This window comes from Mobula birostris, chromosome 14 (genome assembly GCF_030028105.1).
Source record: "Mobula birostris isolate sMobBir1 chromosome 14, sMobBir1.hap1, whole genome shotgun sequence".
Classification (NCBI taxonomy): domain Eukaryota; kingdom Metazoa; phylum Chordata; class Chondrichthyes; order Myliobatiformes; family Myliobatidae; genus Mobula; species Mobula birostris.
This window is the reverse complement of record NC_092383.1, coordinates 35,861,788-35,877,808: the sequence shown is the minus strand read 5'-3', so window position 1 is coordinate 35,877,808 and position 16,021 is coordinate 35,861,788. Positions and strand designations below refer to the sequence as shown.

Here is a 16,021-nt window from a genome sequence, read left to right as displayed (position 1 = left end):
GTAACAAGCAGAATAGATAAATGAGACCCAGTGAATGTGAAAAGTTTGGATTGTCAGAAGGCTATCAAAAAAGAGCCACACATAGATTATTAAACAAAATTAGGTGCAAGACATCGGGTTTAAAGAGTCAATTGAAGATTGGTTCATGGACAGAAAACAGAAAATTGGAATAAAGAGGTCATTATTGAGTTGGGGAGAAGTGACCAGTCAAAGTCAAGATCAGGCTTATTGTCATATACACAAATATGTGTATATGTCAGGACACTGGAGCAGGGATCCAATCACAGACCCAGTACTGTGCACACAGTGATATTAATTGAGGAACAAATCCTGAGGTTCAAACAAAGTCAGCATCAAATTTCAGGCAGAGGTCAAAGCAGCCAGAGAAATCCAAAAACCAGAATCGGGAAACAGGCAGAGTCAATATTCAGACAGACAGACAGAGCACAAATACAAAAACTGGAGAGGCTCAGGAGAATTCACTGGCACAATCTGGCTACAAATAGGTGAAACCACAGGAGTGAAATACACTGAGCAATAAACAGAGAGGCAGATGATAGGTGGAGCACAATGAGATACAGGTGGCAGCAATACAGGTAATAATGAGAAACAGATGAGAGACAGAGTACTCAGTAATACAGGGGCCAGAGTAGACCAGGAGCAGGGACAGGAGCACATGGCAGTACAAAACCACAGACTGACAGCTAGGGAGAAACAGCACCCTAAAAGACAGAGTTCAACTGGAGGTACTGACAGTATACGTACTTTAGCACATCACCCATACAGGGGCATAGGCCACCGACAACAGTCCACCAGAGTTCTCTCTCCTGGGTCAGTCTTTCAAGCTGTCTCCAGGTGTAGCCCATCTTCCAGGGGTATCCTTCCTCCCCAGGGACGATTCCTTTGGAGCTTCTGTCGGCGTTTCTGTAGCACTAGATTTTCAGAGGGGGTAAAAATCCATGGGGTTGCCAGCCCCATGCCCGACCTTCCTCCTTTCACAGTCAGGCTTGGGACCGTCCATGGCAAAGGTAAATACATGTTCGCGCAGGTGCAATGAAAAACTTATTTGCAGAAGCATCACAGGACATAGCACTACGCATGCAGTGTTCACAAAAATATAAATAAGCTTCACACAATTTTTAGATAAAAGCACAATTAGAACCAAAAAAGTACAATGTCTCTATTAGTGCAAAGTGGTCAAAATGTTGCTAAACTGTAGTGATTGTGCTTTGGTTGGAACATGGATCAGTTTTCAGACACTAGTTCTTTACAGTCTATACCACTGATCTAGATGAAGGAATTAATGTTATGTACATTATCTATATTTATGAATGGTACAGAACTGGGTGATTGCGCAGGCTGTGAGCGAGATGCAGAGCGGCTTAAGGGGTAAATCGGTAGTCTAAGTAAATGGGAGAGAATGCATGGGATGGAATGATAAAAATACATGGTGTGCGCTGGCAACAACTAAACCCCGGCGCAGAGGAATGACAGACTCCCATGTAGAGAGGAAACAAGAGTTTATACATAGGAATACCAACAGAACATTGTTGGGTTGACCGAGTGACACCGCGTGGTGAATCATTCTCAAAACAAAGATCTCATGATAAGCATAACCAGGAGTCCACTTTAAATAATCACAGTATGTGGAAAACCCGCGCCAGTCAAAATTAATGACAAGATTAAGCAGAAAGTACAAGGGCTTAATGACTCTAATTAAGGCAATAATTAACACATGCAGGCACTCTAGAAACCTCGGAGCCCAGCGCTCTATGGCTCACCGCACAGGGCTGCAGGGCTCATGAAAAAAAATGTGAAGTATCACATTTAATATATCCCAGTCTTGCATTGATATGAGACTACAGCAGTGGAAAGAGGCTGAATGGAGTTGGGAAACGATGTGGTAAGTAGTAGGATGGGCCGTGGGGGTAAGGTGGTGTGGAGGTGGAGAGTGTGAATTTAGATGGGTGAGGATCAACATTAATTAAGAATAATGGCTCATTCCTTCTTCTGCTTCCTCCGTGATCTCGGACCTAACCTATTACATTTTACAGTCACTAATTCCATCTCCCCCCCCTTACCCTATAAACTTCCAGTTCCAGTCTTGCACTGAAACTCTTCATAGCTCCAAATGTGACTGCAAATTTCTCCTAACCACAATCTTGCAATGAAATATCCCAGATCTATCTAACTTTGCCTGCAAAACCCTCTTTCTACACATCGTCTGACCTTCACTTTGTTTGCCAGTGTGAAGGTACTGGGAACAATGCAGAAAACTTGACTAGGATGGTTCCAGGGATGAGTGATGGTAGCTACAATGTTAGAAAGCAGGGGATGTTCTTGCAGCAAAGAAACTGAGAGGAGATTTGCTGGAGTTGTACAATATTGACTGGTTTGGGTAGGGAAAAAGGAGGGGAAAGATGGTAGCCATAGCTTCAAAGACTGGAGAATTTTATTTCTCCCCCCACAAAATTAAGAACGAATGATGCACTAGGTTTGAAAAACCACATTTCATACAAAGTTGTTACAATTCACAGACTCCCTTTTTGTAGGAATGCTGAAAGCTGTCAGTGAGGGCTTTGAAAGGCAGATGGATAGACATTGGTAGAGCCTCAGTGAAGGAGCAGGGGTGGGATTGCTTTGGAAGAAGAGTGATATACTCGACAGCCAAATAATCTCCTTCCATGAAACCACAATTCTATAATTTGAAAGAGCGCCAAAAGATTAGTCGAGAGGAAAAAACTTTTATGGGAAGCGTGGTTACTAATCAGAATCAGAATCAGATTTATTATCACTGGCATGTGACGTAAAATTTCTTAACTTAGCAGCAGCAGTTTAATAAGATGCATAATATAGAAGAGAAAAAAATAAATATTAGATTATGAGAACACTCAGTCCTCTTTTATTGTCATTTAGAAATGCATACATGCATTAAGAAATGTTACGATGTTCCTCCAGAGTGATATCACAGAAAACAGGATAAACCAAAGACTAACACTGACAGAACCACATAATTATAACATATAGTTACAGCAGTGCAAAACCAGACCATAATTTGATAAAGAACAGGCCATGGGCATGGTAAAAAAAAAGTCTCAAGTCCCAATTGACTCCTGAGTCCCCAATAGCAGGCGGCAAAAGGGAGAAACTCCCTGCCATAAACCTCCAAAGCACCGACAACTGCCAATGCCTTGGAAGCAGCCGACCACGGCCGACACCAGAGTCCATCCATCCAAAAACTTCAAGCCTCCAACCAGCCCCTCCAATACAGCCTCCTGAGTGCCATCTCTGCCGAGCGCCTTTGACCTTGCCCCGGCCGCCAAAACAAGCAAAGCCAAAGATTCGGGGCCTTCTGTTCTGGAGATTCCAGTTACCACACAGTAGCAGCGGCAGCGAAGCGGGCATTTCAGAAATTTCTCCAGATGTTCCTCCGTGCTCTCACATCCGTCTCCATCAAATCAGAATTATGCACGGTCCCCTACTTGACAGATTACAGATACCATTCACCGGAGAGGCTGCGCGCGCTGTGTCGCGTCGCCATCTTCTCCTCCTAATAATAATAATAAATAAGTAAATCAATTACAGTATACATATATTGAATAGGTTTTAAAAAGTGCAAAAAAACAGAAATAATGTATATTTAAAAAGGTGAGGTAATGTCCAAGGGTTCAATGTCCATTTAGGAATCGGATGGCAGAGGGGAAGAAGCTGTTCCTGAATCACTGAGTGTGTGCCTTCAGGCCTCTGTACCTCCTACCTGATGGTAACAGTGAGAAAAGGGCATGCCCTGGGTGCTGGAGGTCCTTAATAATGGACGCTGCCTTTCTGAGATGAGACACTCTCCCTGAAGATGTCCTGGGTACTGTGTTGGCTGGTACGCAAGATGGAGCTGACTAGATTTACAACCCTCCGCAGCTTCTTTCGGTCCTGTAGCCACCCTCCCCAATACCAGACAGTGATGCAGCCTGTCAGAATGCTCTTCACAGTACATCTATAGAAGTTTTTGAGTGTATTTGTTGACATGCCAAATCTCTTCAAACTCCCAATGAAGCATAGCCGCTGTCTTGCCTTCTTTCTAACTACATTGATGTGATGGGACCAGGTTAGATCCTCAGAGATCTTGACACCCAGGCACCTGAAGCTGCTCACTCTCTCCACTTCTGATCCCTCTATGAGGATTGGTGTGTGTTCCTTCATCTTACCCTTCCTGAAGTCCACAATCAGCTCGTTTGCCTTACTGACATTGAGTGCCAGGTTGTTGCTGCGGCACCACTCCACTAGTAATAATCACAAGTAAGCAAGCACCCAGCCATGGACTAGAAACACTTTGATGCAGCCAGAAGTAAGCCTTTTATTGCACCTGTGCATACACATACTTGCACATAGGACAGGAAATACAGCAATCGTGTGACTGACAATCAAAAAAATACTGCAGATGCTAGAAAACAGAAAAGGCTGGAAATACTCAGCAGGTCAGGCAGCATCTGTGGGAAGAGAAACAGACAATGCTTCAGATCAAAAACCTTCAAAGTCTGTCACTTGAAATGTTTTTCTTTCCACAAGTGCTGTCTGATCTGCTCTTTCCAGCGTTTTGTGTTTATTTATTATTTATTTATTGGGATTCAACATGGGCTAGGCCCTTCTGGCTCTTTGAGCCGTGCAACCCAGGGCACATTGGGCACGTGTTGGGCATGTGGCCAAGTGGTTAAGGCGTTCGTCTAGTTATTTCAAGGTTGCTAGTTCGAGCCTCAGCTGTGGCAGCGTGTTTGTGTCCTTGAGCAAGGCACTTAATCACATATTGCTCTAGTGTCTGTGCAAGGAGTGGAGCCCCACACAAACTTCCAATCTATGCCTTGTAAGGCATGAAAATGCCCAAAGCAGGCCTCTCATGGTCTGAATCGACATTCCCCCCCTTCCCCCCCCAATCTCAATGGCCATTAAACGTACCAACTGGTACGTCTTCTGACTGTGGGAGAAAACTGGAGCACCCAGAGGAAACCCACACGGTCACAGAGACAACGTACAGGCAGCAGCAGGAATTGAACTGAGGCCGCCAGTCCTGTGAAGTGTTATACTAACCACTACGCTACAGTGTCACCCCTGTCATTATTATGAATAATGTAAAATCATATATTCTAACGATACAAACTGTAATAAAACCTCTGATTTTGCTTTAGGTACTGGGAATGCCTATTGCCTTGTTTGAATGCCTGAAAATCAACCAGGAGACAAGAGATGAATTACACGAAAGAAGCTGAGTGCTTGGTGATTGATTCTACTGCCAAATGTCCATCACTATAATTACGAATCTGTTTATGTGGGAAACCCCAATCTGCTATTAACATTGCAACAAGAATTTGGACAGCAGCTTGGGTTATGTAAACCAGAAACTGAGAGCCGTTATTAATGAAACCATTTCTTCTCATTGCTGGCTATATGGGAGGATTCTTTGTAATTTTGTTTCCCAGTTATGACAGAAAATACGTGGTATTCTGAGCATTTACAATGCCATGCGTGTTCAGTCATTGAGGCTTGTCTCAGGTACATTATTCAGAGCACAGACTGCATTCTAGAAATGTATTGCTGCACTTTTAATCTTCAATTCCATGCATGACTGCATCTTTTTAAATATTAAGAGGCACAATATCCCATTTCAAAGCCCAAATATAATTTGCTGGAATGCTTCACCTCTCTGTCAATTCTGAAATACCTGTGCCTTCATGGTTTGATTTACATTTTCACAGATGAACAACTTTTATGAAGAGAAATAAAAGGTTCTTCTCTGTTCTCTTGGTTTAGTGCAATTTTGGAGACAGAAGGTTGGTTGATGGACTGGAAATAAGGAGCAGGGTAATTGCCTGTTGCTCAGACAGGAGAGGATTGGAAATGGAGAACCCCCTGGGTCAGGGATAGTCTAGCTTTGTCCTTAGGCTTCACAGGCTAGTTTGCTTGGGTACAGAAACACAACCCCTGAAATCTGCAGACAATACAAGTAACGGACTTGACGGGGACAGGGGAACGTGTTACACAGATAACGAACTGCTGTTAACTGCGAGCTTGGTGCATCTTTGGAGAAATTAAGAACAAGTGGAAGAGCCCTACTGTGAGACCGTGGATAACAGCATCAATAAAAAGCCCACAACACTTTCGGCAGCAGAGTTTTATGAACACTAACGTGGTTCCCACGAATAGAAGAAAAATGTGCTTCTGCAGGTCTGGCAGCCCTTCCAGTCCACCTGCCTCAAATTCAACATCAGATTGATTCTATGCCCCAAACAATCCCCGCTTCCCTCATGCTCAAAGTCCAAAACCAGCCAAGTATAAAACATTCTAAGTTAAAAAGCATCCACAGCCCTCTGAGATCAGGAATTCTAAATGGTTAGAGATTTTCGAAGCTGTGTCCCACTAGAGAGGAAGCTGTACTAGGCATGATTGTTAGCAAATGAATCACAATCAGGTGTTGTGAAATTTGTAAACTTCGCAGCAGCAGTACAATGCAATACATGATAATATAGAAAGGAAAAAAAAGTAAATCAATAACAGTAAGTTTATATGTGTATATTAAATAGATTTAAAATAGTGCAAAACAGAAATAATATTTTAAAAAGTGAGGTAGTGTTCATGGGTTCAATGTCCATTTAGGAATTGGATAGCAGAGGGGAAGAAGCTGTTCCTGAATCACTGAGTGTGTGCTTTCAGGCTTCTGTACCTCCTACCTGATGGTAACAGTGAGAAGAGGGCAGGTCCTGGGTGGTTGGCGTCCATCATAATGTATCCCTTCTTTCTGAGGCACTGCTTCATGAAGATGTCTTGGATACTACGGAGGCTAGTGCCAAAGATGAAGCTAACTAATTTTACAACTTTCTGTAGCTTCCTTTGGTCCTGTGCAGAAGCGCTCCACCGCCACCCCCCCCATCCCCACCCCATATCGGACAGTGATGCAGCCTGAATGAGTTCAAGGAAGGGCAAGTGATGGAAGTGTCTATGGAGGAGCTCTTTGGGAACAGTGGCTATAGCTTCAAGGCAGTCATGGAAAAAGACAAGGTTGGTCCTGAAATTCCGGCCCCCAACACGGGGAAGACACATTTTAATAGTGTAAAACCAGACCTGACTGAAGTATGGCAGATCAGGAACAGGCGCTGCAGGAGAAAGCAACATCCAATAAGTGGAAGTCATTTAAAAACGAGATTGCAGGAGCTCAGAGTCAACATTGGGCATTGAGTTCAGGAGTAGGGTCATTACGTTTCATTTACAAATTGTATAGTGCGTGAGACTATACTTAGAGTATTATGTAGTTTTGATCACCTGTACAAACATTAGAACACTGATCATTACAGTACAGTACAGGCGTTTCACTCAATCTGTCCTCATAAGACATGGAGCTTTCTGGTAAACCTCCGCTACACCCTCTCTAAAGCTTTTACATCTTTCCTATAATGAGGCAACCAGAACTGAACACAATACTCAAAGTATGGTCCAGCCAGATTTTATAGAGCTGTAACATTATTGTGAAATGGGACACCTCTTTTTCCCTTATCAGGGAGATAGAGAGCCTGTGGTATGTCGAATTACCAGGTCAATGAGTAGTTTTTGGGGTACTGAAAGTCTATATCTTTATTGATGTTTTGCTGCATGCTTGGGTGCTTGGTGGAGAGTGGTGATGGTTTTTTTTGCTGGTGGGGGGTGGGGTGTTGCTTTGCTGCTGCTTATGTGTTGGGAGGGGGGAGTTGGGGGGGACTTTGGGATTCTAACATCTAACTGTGATTCATTCTTTGGGGCACTCCTCTGTTTTTGTGGATATTTGTGAAGAAAGAGAATTTCAGGATGTATATTGTATACATTTCTCTGACATTAAATATACTATTGAAACACTATCTGGTGGCTCTAGAACTCAATCCCTCAATGAATGAAGCCAGCACACCATATGCCCTATCAAATTGCAGAAATTTGGAAGGATCTATGGATGTGGATCCCAAGACCACTCTGTTCCTCCTCACTGCTAAGAATCATGCCATTAGCCCTGTGTTCTGCCTTCAGTTTCGACCTTCCAAAGTGAATCATTTCTCCAGGTTGAACTCTATCTGCCATTGTCAATCTGGTGAAGGTGCAGAAGAGATTTACTAGGATGCTACACACACAAAATACTGGAGGAACTCAGCAGTTCAGGCAGCATCTATAGAAAGGAGAAAACAGTTAACGTTTCTGGATGAAACCCTTCTTCAGGACCTCAAAGTCTCTTCGAGGGATGCCTACCCTGAAGAAGTTTAAATCTTCCCTTTGTGATTTACTAGGATGCCTAAACTACAGGGCCTGGGTTATAGGAAGAGGTTGGCCGGGGTGGATCTTTATCTCTTGGAGCATAGAAAACTGAAGGGCAAACTCAAAGAAGTTTAGACAATCATGAGGGGTATAGATGTGGATGGTCTGAGTCTTTTCCCCAGGGCTGGGGAGTTCAAAACCAGAGGGCACAGATACAAGATAAGAGAGGAGAAATTCAAAGGGGACCTGAGAGGTAACTTCTTTCCACAGTGGGCAATGAGTACCTCAAATGAGCTTCCAAAGGAAGTGGTCAAGGTGGGTACAATTGCTACATTTAAGAAGCATCCAGACAAGTCCATGGAGGGGGAGGGTCTTGGAGGGTTATGTGCTGAACGGCAGCAACTGAGATGAGCAGTGAGGGTGCTGTGGTTGCCGTGGGCCAAATGGGCTAAAAGGGTCAGTTTTCATGCTGTATTGCTCTATGACTCAATAACCATTCCCCTGCAAGGATAAGAAGCAAAGACAGTGAGTTTAGGGAACTTCTGTAAATAAAGGATATTCTATGTTTGATCAACGAAAAAAAGGAATATAACCATATATAGGCAATTGGTATCAAGTGAGTCTTTTGAGATTCATAGGGATAAAGGAGAGAGAAAGAAATTAGGTGGGCACAGGGATGTAATGGCTAGCACAACGCTTTACAGTACAGCCAACGTGGGTTCAATTCCCGCCGCTGCCCATAAAGAATTTGTACATTCTCCCCTTGAGCGCATGGGTTTCCTCCGGGTGCTTTGGTTTCCTTCCACAATCCAAAGATGTACCAGTTGGTAGGTTAATTGGGCATTGCAAACTGTCCTGTGATTAAGCCAGCATTAAATCGGGAGATTGATGGGCAGCGTGGTTCAAAGAGCCTATTCAGCGCTGTATCTCAATAAATAATAAAAAAAGAAATGTAATGACCTTGGCAAGTAGGATTAAGGAGAACCAAAACCTTTTATCAGCGTATTAGAAGGAAAATTCTTCAATTCTGTGAAGAAAAAAAGGATGACAGGAGTGAAGGTAGGACCGATTAGAGATAAAGGTGGGAAGATGTGCCTGGAGGCTGTGGAAGTGAGCAAGGTCCTCAATGAATACTTCTGTTCGGTATTCACTAATGAGAGGGAACTTGATGATGGTGAGGACAATATGAGTGAGGTTGATGTTCTGGAGCATGTTGATATTAAGGGAGAGGAGGTGTTGGAGTGGTTAAAATACATTGGGACGGATAAGTCCCCAGGGCCAGGTGGAATATTCCACAGGCTGCTCCATGAGGCAAGGGAAGAGATTGCTGAGCCTCTGGCTAGGATCTTTATGTCCTCATTGTCCACGGGAATGGTACCGGAGGATTGGAGGGAGGCGAATGTTGTCCCCTTATTCAAAAAAGGTAGTAGGGATAGTCCGGGTAATTATAGACCAGTGAGCCTTACGTCTGTGGTGGGAAAGCTGTTGGAAAAGATTCTTAGAGATAGGATCTCTGGGCATTTAGAGAATCATGGTCTGATCAGGGACAGTCAGTATGGCTTTGTGAAGGGCAGATCGTGTCTAACAAGCCTGATAGAGTTCTTTGAGGAGGTGATCAGGCATATAGATGAGGGTAGTGCAGTGGATGTGATCTATATGGATTTTGATAAGGCATTTGACAAGGTTCCACGTGGTAGGCTTATTCAGAAAGTCAGAAGGCATAGAATCCAGGGAAGTTTGGCCAGGTGGATTGCCTGCAGAAGGCAGAGGGTCATGGTGAAGGGAGTACATTCAGATTGGAGGATTATGACTAATGGTGTCCCACAAGGATCTGTTCTGGGACCTCTACTTTTCGTGATTTTTATTAACGACCTGGATGTGGGGGTAGAAGGGTGGATTGACAAGTTTGCAGGCGACATAAAGGTTGGTGGTGTTGTAGATAGTGTAGAGAATTGTCAAAGATTGCAGAGAGACATTGATAGGATGCAGAAGTGGGCTGAGAAGTGGCAGATGGAGTTCAACCCAGAGAAGTGTGAGGTGATACACTTTGGAAGGACAAACTCCAAGGCAGACTACAAAGTAAATGGCAGGATACTTGGTAGTGTGGAAGAGCAGAGGAATCTGGGGGTACATGTCCACAGATCCCTGAAAGTCGCCTCACAGGTGGATAGGGTAGTTAAGAAAGCTTATGGGGTGTTAGCTTTCATAAGTCGAGGGATAGAGTTTAAGAGTTGCGATGTAATGATGCAGCTCCATAAAACTCTGGTTAGGCCACACTTGGAGTACTGTGTCCAGCTCTGGTTGCTTCACTATAGGAAGGATGTGGAAGCATTGGAAAGGGTACAGAGGAGATTTACCAGGATGCTGCCTGGTTTAGAGAGTGTGCATTATGATCAGAGATTGAGGGAGCTGGGGCTTTACTCTTTGGAGAGAGGGAGGATGAGGGGAGACATGGTAGAGGTGTACAAGATAATAAGAGGAATAGATAGAGTGGATAGCCAGTGCCTCTTCCCCAGGGCACCACTGCTCAATACAAGAGGACATGGCTTTAAGGTAAGGGGTGGGAAGTTCAAGGGGGATATTAGAGGAAGGTTTTTTACTCAGAGAGTGGTTGGTGCGTGGAATGCACTGCCTGAGTCAGTGGTGGAGGCAGATACACTAGTGAAATTTAAGAGACTACTAGACAGGTATATGGAGGAATTTAAGGTGGGGACTTATATGGGAGGCAGGGTTTGATGGTCGGCACAATATTGTGGGCTGAAGGGCCTGTACTGTGCTGTACTATTCTATGTTCTATGTTGTATGTTCTAAATGAGCAGGTCCCCTGTGGGTCATTTAATGAGCCTACCCTAACCAGCATACAGTATGTTATCTGGATAAATCTAAGTGCGGAGTTTAACAGGTATGAGTGGAGTGAGAACACAGGGTGGAGTGCACACCCCTGTGTTTATCAATTCAGTAAAACAAAATCTTTTCATTGCATATGTTACAATAATAAACCAAAATGGGTAGAAATGACAGAGATGGTGTTAAGGATGGTATAGGACATGGTAAGATGGGGTTGCAGAGATATCGATGGAAATGGTGGAGATGACAGTAGAGTAGGTGACAGAAAAGGTGCTGGAAGTGCTAGTGGAATTCGTAGCAAGGATGGAGGTAGTGCAGGAAATGATTGCAAAGATTTTGACACAGACAATGGTGGAGAGTGCAGTGAAGATTATGGTGAGGATGGTACTGAAGATGTTCCTTAGGAAAAGGGGGATATTCAGATATCAAAAAAATCTAAGAGGAAAGGTGGAATGGACCAGGGAATTAAAGTGGAGGTGATGCTCGCAACGAACATGAAGTCAATAATACAGATAGTGTAGGTTGTAAGTGAAGATGGACAATACTCCTGCTTATATTTCCCAAGTTCCTGGTATTTTTTCAATGATAAGAGGTGCCTGGCACCTTCCTGGATTACACCCCAGTTTTATCTACTGCAGGAGGATAAGGTGGTGACTCCCTTGGCTGTACCATTCTGCTTTCTCCATTTCCAATGCTCCACCTTCCCCTCCCCTTTCTGTTCCTCCTCAGGATTGGCCTTGGGTCTCCTGTGCTGAGAGGCAGTGGCTCCACAAACTCTGCCACCCTCGACTTCTCAGCAATGATATCCTCTCTGCTGTCATCAGTGTGGAATGCAGCTCTCTCTTCCAGAAGCTTGTCCTTTGGTCATTTACCCAGTTGCATAATAACAAGGTGAATATATCTTGGGAAACTGATTTGTGCAGAAGCCTTCAATACCAGCCTTACGGACATCCAGTAGATAGCAAAGATTTGTAGAATTGTATTAATGGAAATGAAAACAAGCAGCTTAGTTATGAATGGCTAATAATAACTTAAATTATCTCGGTGAGTCTTAACGAAAGCATTAACGAAAGGGCAAGCTTCAAAATGGCATTGCTGTTGTCAAATAGCCTTCTCTGTATTCCTACAATGGGTCTTGGCTCTGTGCAAGCTTACACCTGACGAAGGGTCTCGGCCCGAAACTTTGACTGTACCTCTTCCTAGAGGTGCTGCCTGGCCTGCTGCGTTCACCAGCAATTTTTATGTCTGTTGCTTGAAATTCCAGCATCTGCAGATTTCCTCGTGTACCTGCAGTGTTTTGTCATCTTGCAGGACTCACACTGCAGTCAGAGTGCTTCTGCACCCAACACCCCAGTGAAACCAGTTCAGCATTTGTAAAGCCAAAGTGAATTCAGAAAATGGAGCCAGACTTGCAGTTTAGGTGTTCAGCCTTCAGTCCTCTCCACACAGGCTTTGAAGCTTCAGATTTCCATTTATTTATCACACCTACATGTTAACATACAATGAAATGCATCGTTTGACTTAACAGCAAACAGAACCTAAGGTTGAGCTGGGGGCGGCCTGCAAGAGATGCCAGGTCTTCCAGCGCCAATGTAGCATGCCGACAATTTTCAGCAGAGTAACGCAGAACACAATTAGCAACAAAATAACACCAGCAAAACAAATCCCTTTCCACCCTCTCACCCCTCCTCCCACCCAGCCACCGACACAGACAGCCCCCCAGCTCCTCAATAGACCGATATTCTTCAATAACGGTCTTTTTCTTCTCTTGGACGAAGTCTTTAACTTGGTATCATTTAGACACAAATGGCATTCAATTTGTAAATCACTATTCAAGCGTCGGTTATTGGAGCGTACAGCAAGTTTAGGCGAGCATCTTGATCTGTATCTCGGCCCAGTTACTTGTGCAAAATTTCATCACCCAGTTGTTTTTCTTGATTTTTTTTTAAATGGGAGTATGTGAAGCTTTCAACATCTAAGAGCAAAGTATGCTCATTTGCATAACAAAGTTTGCACTGATTTCCACCGGGTAAAATCTCTGGCCTTTTTTTAAAACTGTCAGACACCCACCTTTGAATAATAACACAGTGCTTTGGATTCAGATTACTCCCTTGCACATACTTGTTTTCACAGTTCCTTGTCTCAGTCACCCTTTCCAGGTACAAATGTGAAACGGAGAAGCCAGGATCCTCTGCATCTTGTTTCAGTGCTTCAGTAACTCTCACTTGGGCTCTCAGGGGACGTGTTTTGTGACCTGATCAGACCCAACTAAGCACTATAAAACGTCCACTTATTTGAAAGATCCCAATCAGCAAGAGAGGGATTTACTCTAATAAGACTGGGATCAGCAAGTTTAACCTAAACCATTGCAACAACATTCCTAGCACTGGGTGGAATTAACCCCTGTCAGACTGCAGAAAGCACAATCAATAAAGTAGGAAAATGGATATTCAACTTAAGCTCCAATCTTACAAGCAGTGCACCTGGACAATATTAGTTTCTGAAGAATGCAATTTAATTAGAGTATGGATCATTTACCATAATTAAATTCAAGAATATACAATGTATTAACTTTCTAAGTAGATTCATTAATGAAACCTTCAGTAAATTTCCACAGTCAATCTGAATTGTACTTCTAAAGGTTTTTAATTTACTAACTAAACCTGTGCTTATTGTGCTGAAAGATTGGATGGACAATCCTCTGGCCTACAGTCATTATTAGTTCTTCATAAAGTCCAATTAGGTCCATTCTGCAGCCTATAATTTCCCATTGGGAGGTGTGCTTTTGAACCGTCTGCACGACCTGGCATTCCTGAAGGGTTCGGCAAACTGAGCTCTGGAGAATGCAGGCTCAGCTGCTGTGGTCATTGCTGGGGCAGACTTGGGGCTGGACTGAAACTTCAGGCCAGCCTGAAGTGGCGGGGCCTGGGCCTGAGAGTGGATAACGAACCGATGTTTGGCCGGTTTAAGTGCCGAGCCAGGTTAGAAAGATGAAGGTGTTGAGGCCAAAGGTGAAGGACAAACCGGTGTTCAGCTCATGACAGCTTTACTCGCCTCAGTGCTGAACGAACTCTGCAGTTGCGGCCTGCAGCCATCGGCACTCACCTCAGCACTGAACCTAGCTCCATGGCTGTGGCCTGCAGCCATCGGCACTGAACTAGCTCCGTGGCTGTGGACTGACTTTTGGGGGCTCTGTGGCTCATCTTCTGTGGATTGTTTCTTTAAAAAAAATATTTGCACCATTTGGCACATTGGACATTTGACTGTCTCTGTGGTGTGGTGTTTTTCATGAATTCTATTGTGTTTCTCTGATTTGTGGCTGTCTGCGAGAAGATGAATATCACGGCTGTATATGGTATACATACTTTAATAATAAGTGTACTTTGAACTTTGAAATTTTGAATGAGCCAAACTTCAGTGAAGATGATGCAGTGACAGTGGTGAAGGACAGAGTTTGAGTGGGATTTCTGTGGGACTAACTTGATGAGCCACAGTCAGCAGGGGACTTGTAGAGAGAAACGTCTCTGAGAAACCTTCTCCAGTAAGATTTTGTACAACTTTTTTAAGCCTGCAGAAATACTTTTGAATAATTTCCACACGGAAGATCTCTAATCAATTGCAAAGTCTCCAGGATCCAGACTGGACGAGCAGCTGATTAGAAAGTGGAAGAATCTACATGAATGAACAGACTAGGAGAAAAATTCTTTCTTCAGTCTTTCTTCCCTGTGTAAATGGCCTGGAAAAGGACACCACTGTAAGCTGCTTAAACCTGCTGGCCACACAAAAACAAGGGCAGATTTTCCAGCCAGTGAGCGTGAATAGGGAGATTCAACAAGGAATTCCTTAAAGACAGGGGCTCAGGGCTCCTTTCCCTGGGAGCAGTCTCTTGTCACCTGGTCTCACACTCCACCCGACACATCAGCAGCTTGTTCGGTTTCTGAGTGGACCAGATCTGGCTGATGTACTGAGGCTAAAGGATTATAATATCATCCTGCTGGGAAGACCAACCAGAAGACTATCGCTCCCAATTAGAGTCAAAAACAATGCTTCCTTGATAGTTTAACTTCCTCCATCTCCTGTGGGATTCCAGCACCAAACACATTTTCCCTCACCCCCATTTTCTGCTTTCCACAGGGATTGCTCCCTGTGCAACTCCCTTATCCACTTCTCCCTCCTGGTACTTACCCTTGCAAGCAGAACAAGTGCCACACTTGCCCCTACACCTCCTCCCTCTCTAACATTCAGAGCCCCAAACAGTCCTTCGAGGTGAGGCGACACTTCACCTGTGAGTCCATTGCATTCTGTGTTCCTGGTGTGGCCCCCTGTATATTGGTGAGACCCAGCATAGGTTGGGAGACCGCTTCGCTGAGCACCTATGTTCCACCCACCACAAAGAGCAAGATCTCCAGGTGGCCACCAGTTTCAATTCTACTTCCCATTCCCTTCCGACATGTCACTCCACGGCCTCCTCTGCTGCCATGATGAAGCCACACTCAGGTTGGAGGATCAACACCATGTATTCCGTCTGGGTAGCCCCAACCTGATGGCATGAACATTGATTTCTCTAATTTCCAGTAATGGCACCCCCCTCACCATTCCCCATTCCTATTTCCCTCTCTCAGCTTATCTCCTTACCTGACTATCGTCTCCCTCTGGTGCTCCTCTCTTTTCCCTTTCTTCCATGGTCTTCTACCGTCTCCTATCAGACTCCCCCTTCTCCAGCCCTTTATCTCCTTCAAAAGTCGACTTCCCAGATCTTTACATCACCCCTCCCCCTCTTTGTGTTTCACCTATCACCTACCACCTTGTACTGCTTCCTCTCCTTCCCCTTCCTTTCCAGTCCTGATGGGGGATCTCACCCCAAAACATCGACTGTTTACTCTTTTCCATACATGCTGCCTGACCTGCTGAGTTC

General features: G+C 44.2%; 1 protein-coding gene across 1 annotated transcript in view; it reads right to left on the bottom strand.

The window, feature by feature from the left end:
* Nucleotides 1-3,042: 3,042 nt before the first annotated feature.
* Nucleotides 3,043-16,021, bottom strand: part of asb7 (ankyrin repeat and SOCS box containing 7) — a 101,219-nt gene continuing 88,240 nt past the window's right edge. Inside the window, exon 5 of the transcript XR_011889076.1 lies at nucleotides 3,043-3,550. The gene's annotated coding sequence lies outside the window, so the exon portion shown is untranslated. The remainder of the gene's footprint in view (nucleotides 3,551-16,021) is intronic.